The sequence below is a fragment of the Chrysemys picta genome, chromosome 1, assembly GCF_011386835.1.
Source record: "Chrysemys picta bellii isolate R12L10 chromosome 1, ASM1138683v2, whole genome shotgun sequence".
NCBI lineage: Eukaryota > Metazoa > Chordata > Testudines > Emydidae > Chrysemys > Chrysemys picta.
Window position 1 is genome coordinate 217,165,717 of NC_088791.1, and position 6,000 is coordinate 217,171,716.

The following is a 6,000-nucleotide window of genomic DNA, read 5'->3' on the forward strand; positions in this document are numbered from 1 at the left end:
ATAAAATTTGCATTTGATACCAAACTCAGGAGGATTTCTACCACTTCAGAGGACAGGATTAGAACTCAAAATGACTTTGAAAAAAATGAGAGAATTTGTCTGAAATCAAAGAGATAAAATTTAATAAAGATAAATGGAAAGTACTATCCTTAGGAAAGAAAAACCAAATGCACAAATACAAAATGGAGAATCATTGGCTAGGCAGTAGTACTGCTGAAAAGGATCCAGCAGTTATAGCGGATCACAAATTGAATAGGAGTCAACAAACTGATGCAATTGAGAAAAAGGCTAGCCTTCTGGGATGTATTAACAGGAGTGTCATATGCAAAACATTGGAGGAAATTGTTTAGTAAGTGTGAGGCCTCAGCTGGAGTACTGTGTCCAGTTCTGGGTGCCACACTTTCAGAAATATGTGGACAAATTGGAAAGTCCACAGGAAATCAACAAAAATAAAAGGTTTTTTAAAAAACTGACCTGTGGGGGGAAAAGGGGGATAAAAAAATTGACAAGTTTAGTCATGAAAAAGGCTGAGGGAGGACCTGATAATTTTCAGATATGATAAGAGCTGTTATAACGAGGACTGTGATCAATTTTTATCCATGTCCAATGAAGGCAAGACAAGAAGTAATCTGCTTAAACCACAGCCATGGAGATTTAGGTTACATATTAGAAAAAAAAAAACTTTCTAACTATAAGGATAGTTAAACACTGGAATAGGCATTCAAGGGAAGTTGTGGAATACCCATCACTGGAGGTTTTGAAGAACAAGTTAGAAAAATGCCTGTCGGGGATTGTCTAGATAAACTTGATCTTGCCTCAGGAGCAGGGACTGGACTAGATGTCCTCTTGAGGTTCCTTCCAACCATACAGGTCCATGATTCTATGCTTGCTCATAAAGCACCTTGAAATCCTCAAATGGAAGGTATTATTACAAATGAAAGATTGTTATTTTTTAACAGTGAAATGACAGGATGAGCTGGCCTATCTTCCCATCAAACTTCTCCCAAGGTGTCCTTTTATTTCTTGACTTTTAAAAAAAAAAATTGCCTAAGATATAACCCCGGGAAACTTGTATAGCCAATATAAAAACAATCCTCTAAACCAAAACTGTCAAAGTAGCAATTCAAATAAGCCTCTAAGGTAGGGTGGCCCAACTGTGTCTTGCAAGCCACATGCGTCTCTTCTCCTATTAAAGTGTGGCTCGCAGAGCCCCCCACCCCTCCCATTCTCCACCTACCAGATGTGGGGAGAGGGGGGAAGCTCAGGACCTCTGGATTGCAGCAGGTTGGGGTGGTGGGGACTTCTGCCCAGTGGGGAGGAAAGGGTCTCGGGGCTTCTGCCCAGCAAGGAGCACTTGCCAGGGCTCGGGGCTTCAGCAGGAGTGGAGCTGAAGCCCCAACCCCCGGCAGGTGTGCCCCAGTTCTCGAACTTCTGAAGATTGTCAGATGTGGCTCGGAGGGCCAGTAAGTTTGGCCACCCCTGCTCTAAGGGTATAACTACACTGCACTGTAAACCCGGCTTGTTGACACTGTTTCCAAGGCTTTGCTCGAGCATCCACACTGCATTGCAAATCTATGCTTACAGTTGCTGGACCTAGGGCTCACAGCTATGCTAACACATCCATACTGTATTACACAGATCTTCTGACTCAGTTCTATAGCTTGAGCAGCATCCACACTGCAAAATAACCAGGCTTGAACCTGAGCCACAGTGAGACTTGGGCTCTGAGTCCATCCCCCTAGCAGGGTCCTAGGTTCCGTGCTTTTGCTGACCCAAGTAAGAGGTAGGTGGGTGGGTGTGTGTGAGAGAGAGAGAGAAAGGAGGACTGAGCCAGAGCCCAGGCTTAGTGTGACATGTTGACATAGCCTAAAACTCTAGAACTTTGCCTGCTCACGCCACTATTCTCAAGAAAAGACCAATGGGAACTTTCACAGCACATTGTGAACATTAACAAAAAAAAGGGGGGAGCTTTTTGGCCCATTGGGGAAATGAATTTCCAAAGATGACAATCCTTCATTAAGAATGCTCTGCTTCTAGATCTCCAGTATTCAATATGGTAACTGTTCAGAAAAGTTTCACAGGTAATCCCAACTACCATGGCAGAAGGTGAAAAGAAAGTTGTCTCTGAGATAGCCAGAACCCATGTCATATAGAGTTTTAGCAACAACTTCAATTCCATCAAGAAAAACTGATAGCTACTGAAGTCTGAGAGCAGTGTGTGATATGCTTCATAGAGAAGCACTGGCACTGAAGCATCTGAACAATTTTCAATAGTATCCCTATGTAGACAGCATCTCAACTAATTTTTTTTCCCCCCAATCAGAGTTGAACTGTTCTTTCTCTAACTAGACTCTTTTGTAGGTGGGAATTTTTTTTTTTAATTTTACTTTGTACTTGGAGCTTTGATTCTCCTCCCACCCACCCATTCTACTCCATGCATTAACAGAAATAGCCACTGCTACTGTCAAACCACACTAGTGCTACAGATAAATACACCATTGCTCCAGTGGTAGAATCTGACATGCTAGCTCAAAAATCTGTAAAGCTCTGTCATGAAGCAGTATATATTCACTAAGTTGTATAGTCAATGTAGTGAACAGAGACAGTAGCAGTGACTTTGCTAACCCTCAAGATTTATGGAAATGAATACTCCTTGATGGCTTACTGTTAGGATTATACAACATCACAGTACATACTTTTTAGTATTTACATACTAAAATATGAAAGTTTTCTTCTGAGTTACAAGGAAATATAGTCATTCTAGTTTAAAACTAAGATGAAAATATTATTTTAGTAGTTATCAAAACAAATTTTGAATATTTCAATTAAGCTAAAAATAAAAATATATGATTCTTGTACAATATTATATGCAATACTAACAGCATTGTAAGACATTGTTCTTACAGTAAGAAGAAACAAAAGTGATCTGAAAAATTTCCTGTTCGAGACAACAATGTTCTAAAAACCTTGAAGAATTAGTACTTCGGGATTTTTTAAATTGATATTTTTAAAATGTTACACATAATCAGAAAAGATGCGCTCACAGAACAACTTGCCAAGAGTGCAGGTGACAAGTTTCTATTCATTGCCAAAATGAATAAAATGCAAACAACAAAAAAATAGGGAGAAGTAAATGTGATTTTTTTAAAAAAATGTTCAATTTAAGTAATATAAAGGTATTCGTAACGTAAGCATATTTTCCCAGGAGATTTTAAACAAAAACAGATTCCACATAAAGTCTTCCTCCCCATCTTTAAATTCTCCTGTTTTCATCAGTTTAACTTGACCTTTAACATCACTTTAACGTGCAATCCAAGTATTGTTTTTTGAAACCCTCAAGGCTACCACCTTCCCTTCCCCCTCTCGTTTTAATAGTTTCTCTGATTAAAAGTCTCAAATTATTTTAAGCCATAAAAGGGCTAAATTATAACAGCAGAAAAAATGCAAGTTTCTTATAAAAATGTACATGCCTTGAATAGAAGCACAAAGCATTATTGTAACAGACATGAAAGTTGAAAACTAGACTTCTTTGCTATTCAAGTAATATGCATATTGCAACTTAAAAAAATTGCTGTTTATTTTGGGTTTTGGCAAATCCAAAATGCACTATGGAATGTAAAATCAATCATATTATGTTTAATTACAGAGGAAAACAATTCAATTAAAATGTTTCACACAATCAATAAGGAGAAGCAGGATTTACAGACTTGGGCTACCCCATAATCAAGCACTGTAGCCAAAAGATCATTACTACAATTGGTACTATAGAACTTAGTCAATCACTTTCAGCATGAGCTGCAGGTGCTCAGCACCTCTTGATTTTTTTATTTTTATATCAGGCCATTATTTTAATTATCATAGGACCTAGGAGCCCAAATCACAGACAAGGACTCCACTGTGCAAGGTGCTGTACAAACACAGAACAAAAACACAGTAATTTATTTGAAAGTGTTGGCCTTAGTTACTGCATAACCTGATGGCTTAGGCCTCTCAGTCTCCAGGGCAAGCTTTCACTTGCCAGTACTGAGTAAACAAATTGATTTTTTCCCCCAAATCCTATTCTATATTGTATTAACTCACAATCTGATCTGTGGAGCATCAAAGCTTTCACTTAAAAAAAAAATTAAGTTTCACATCCATAAGGAATAGAAGTTAATCTTCCAAATGTGAATGTAGACCATATAGTATTGTCTTTCTGATCTACAGAGAACCCTAATGCTCCTGATGTTGCTTATAGCTTTCCCCAAGCAACAGCTGGAAGAAATTAACTGATTCTTGTCAGTTTCACTATAGCAGTTTCCTGCTACAGCTTGGAAAAGCTACCTGCCGCATCAACGGTAGGCAATGGAGCTATGCAGACAGGAGAAGGAGGATCCAAATCCAGAAGCTGGAGAAGTAGTTAAGCAGCAGCACCACCCACACACCCTCCACACAGAAGCCAGGAATCAGGAATTAAAAGGGGAACGCAGCCCCCTCCCCTCCAGCCCATAGCAGGCTCTGAAGGGCAGGTTAGAAGTGTGAGCCATAAGCGTCCCACTCAGAACATCCCTCTCCCTTGCAGCTGTCCAGGACCGGGGAGGGGCGGGGGCAAAGGAAATCCATATTTAATTGCACATCCACTAGCCAGAGGCTGATCTGAAAGATGGAGGCTTGGAGCAGAGTCAAGGGACAGCCCCGCCGCGACCGGGATCCCTGCGCCTTTCCCCTTCCCGGCAGCTGAACCTGGGGAAGGGGGTTTCTCCCCGACCGGGGTGGGCGGGGGGCTGCGCCTGGAGCTCCCCGATGCTCCCCGCGCCACCTCTCCGCCCGCATCTCTCCTGTGTGTCGCTCCCTGCCTAGGAGCAACTGGTCCATTTCCCTAGCAGGGGGAAGCCGCAAACCTACCGCGGGTGACGGCGCGGGGGATTTCCGAGGCAGCCGCCAGCACCGACCCGTCCCAGCCGGGGACGTGCCATGAATCCGACAGACCCCTGCGACCCTCCGCCCCCCAATTGCCCTCGGCCCGAATTACCTCAGGGGCAACCGTGAGCCCGACACACCCTCGCCCCGGAGCCCGGCGCCGCGGGGAAACCAGCCCCAGCCCGCCCCGCAGCGCAGGGGCCGCTCACTGCCCGGGGCGGGGGAGCCCATCCGCGCCCGCCGGGCGGCAGAGAGGAGCGGCCCCGCCGTTACCGGGCAGCCCGGGAAGGTGACAGGTGGGGCTGGGGCTCCCCCTCGCCGCGCGGCCCCGGCACTCACCCGGCTCCGGCGGCTGCTCGGCTGCGGCTCCGCCGCTGTTTTCGTTACTCCCGGCAGCGCCCGCCGCCCCCTCTCTAGCTCTAGCCCCCTTCCGCCGCCGCCGCCGCCGCCGCCGCCAGCCAGCCCGCTCCGATCTCAGCCTAGCCCGCTGCCCGCCTCGCCCCGCCCCCGCGGACTGCATTGACACCGCCCCCCACCAGTGGGAGAGAGAGCAAGCTTGCAGGAAGCCACGCCCCCACCAAGCGGCCAATACGAGCGGGCTATTCCTCCGCACGGGCGGGGCTGGGGGCCCCACCCCCTCCCTCTGTCCGCTCTCCTATCTCGACCCCGCCCACCGCGCGGACAAGCTCGGTTGACTCTGCAGTTCCCGAGCAACCAGAGCCGGGGTGCGGGCGGCTGGCTGACAGCTGGGGCGGGGGGAGGGTCCGAGCCTGAGCGGGAGTGGGAGGAGCAGCAGAGGGGGTCGTGACAGGAAGGAGGCGGCAGCAGCAAGGGGGGGGGGAGAGATCATGATAGCGAAGAGGGGGAGCAGCTGCTGTCAAGAGCATGCAACATGCAGCATCCCTGTGACACAGACAGGTGGAGGCCAAGGGCGGTGATCTTCGGGGAGGCATCAGTGGGTTTGTGTAGGACTGTTTTTAGGGGCTGGCTGTCAGCTGCTCGTGGGGAGGCAGAGTCCTCTCTGGGGGCTGTCTAATTTAGAAGGGGTTTTAATCTCTCCCCGCTCTCTTGAAATCGTTGCACTGCATCTATTTTTGCAGG

At 46.5% G+C, this 6,000-nt stretch overlaps 1 protein-coding gene across 7 annotated transcripts in view; it reads right to left on the bottom strand.

Annotated features, from left to right (window-relative positions):
- Positions 1-5,421, bottom strand: part of CDKL5 (cyclin dependent kinase like 5) — a 197,846-nt gene extending 192,425 nt beyond the window's left edge. For 4 of the 7 annotated variants that reach the window (XM_065580048.1, XM_005281557.5, XM_005281558.5 and 1 more), the window contains exon 1: positions 5,239-5,421. The gene's annotated coding sequence lies outside the window, so the exon portion shown is untranslated. The remainder of the gene's footprint in view (positions 1-5,238) is intronic. The other 3 variants (XM_065580052.1, XM_065580056.1, XM_065580047.1) reach the window with 1 other exon arrangement.
- Between the last annotated feature and the right edge of the window lie 579 nt (positions 5,422-6,000).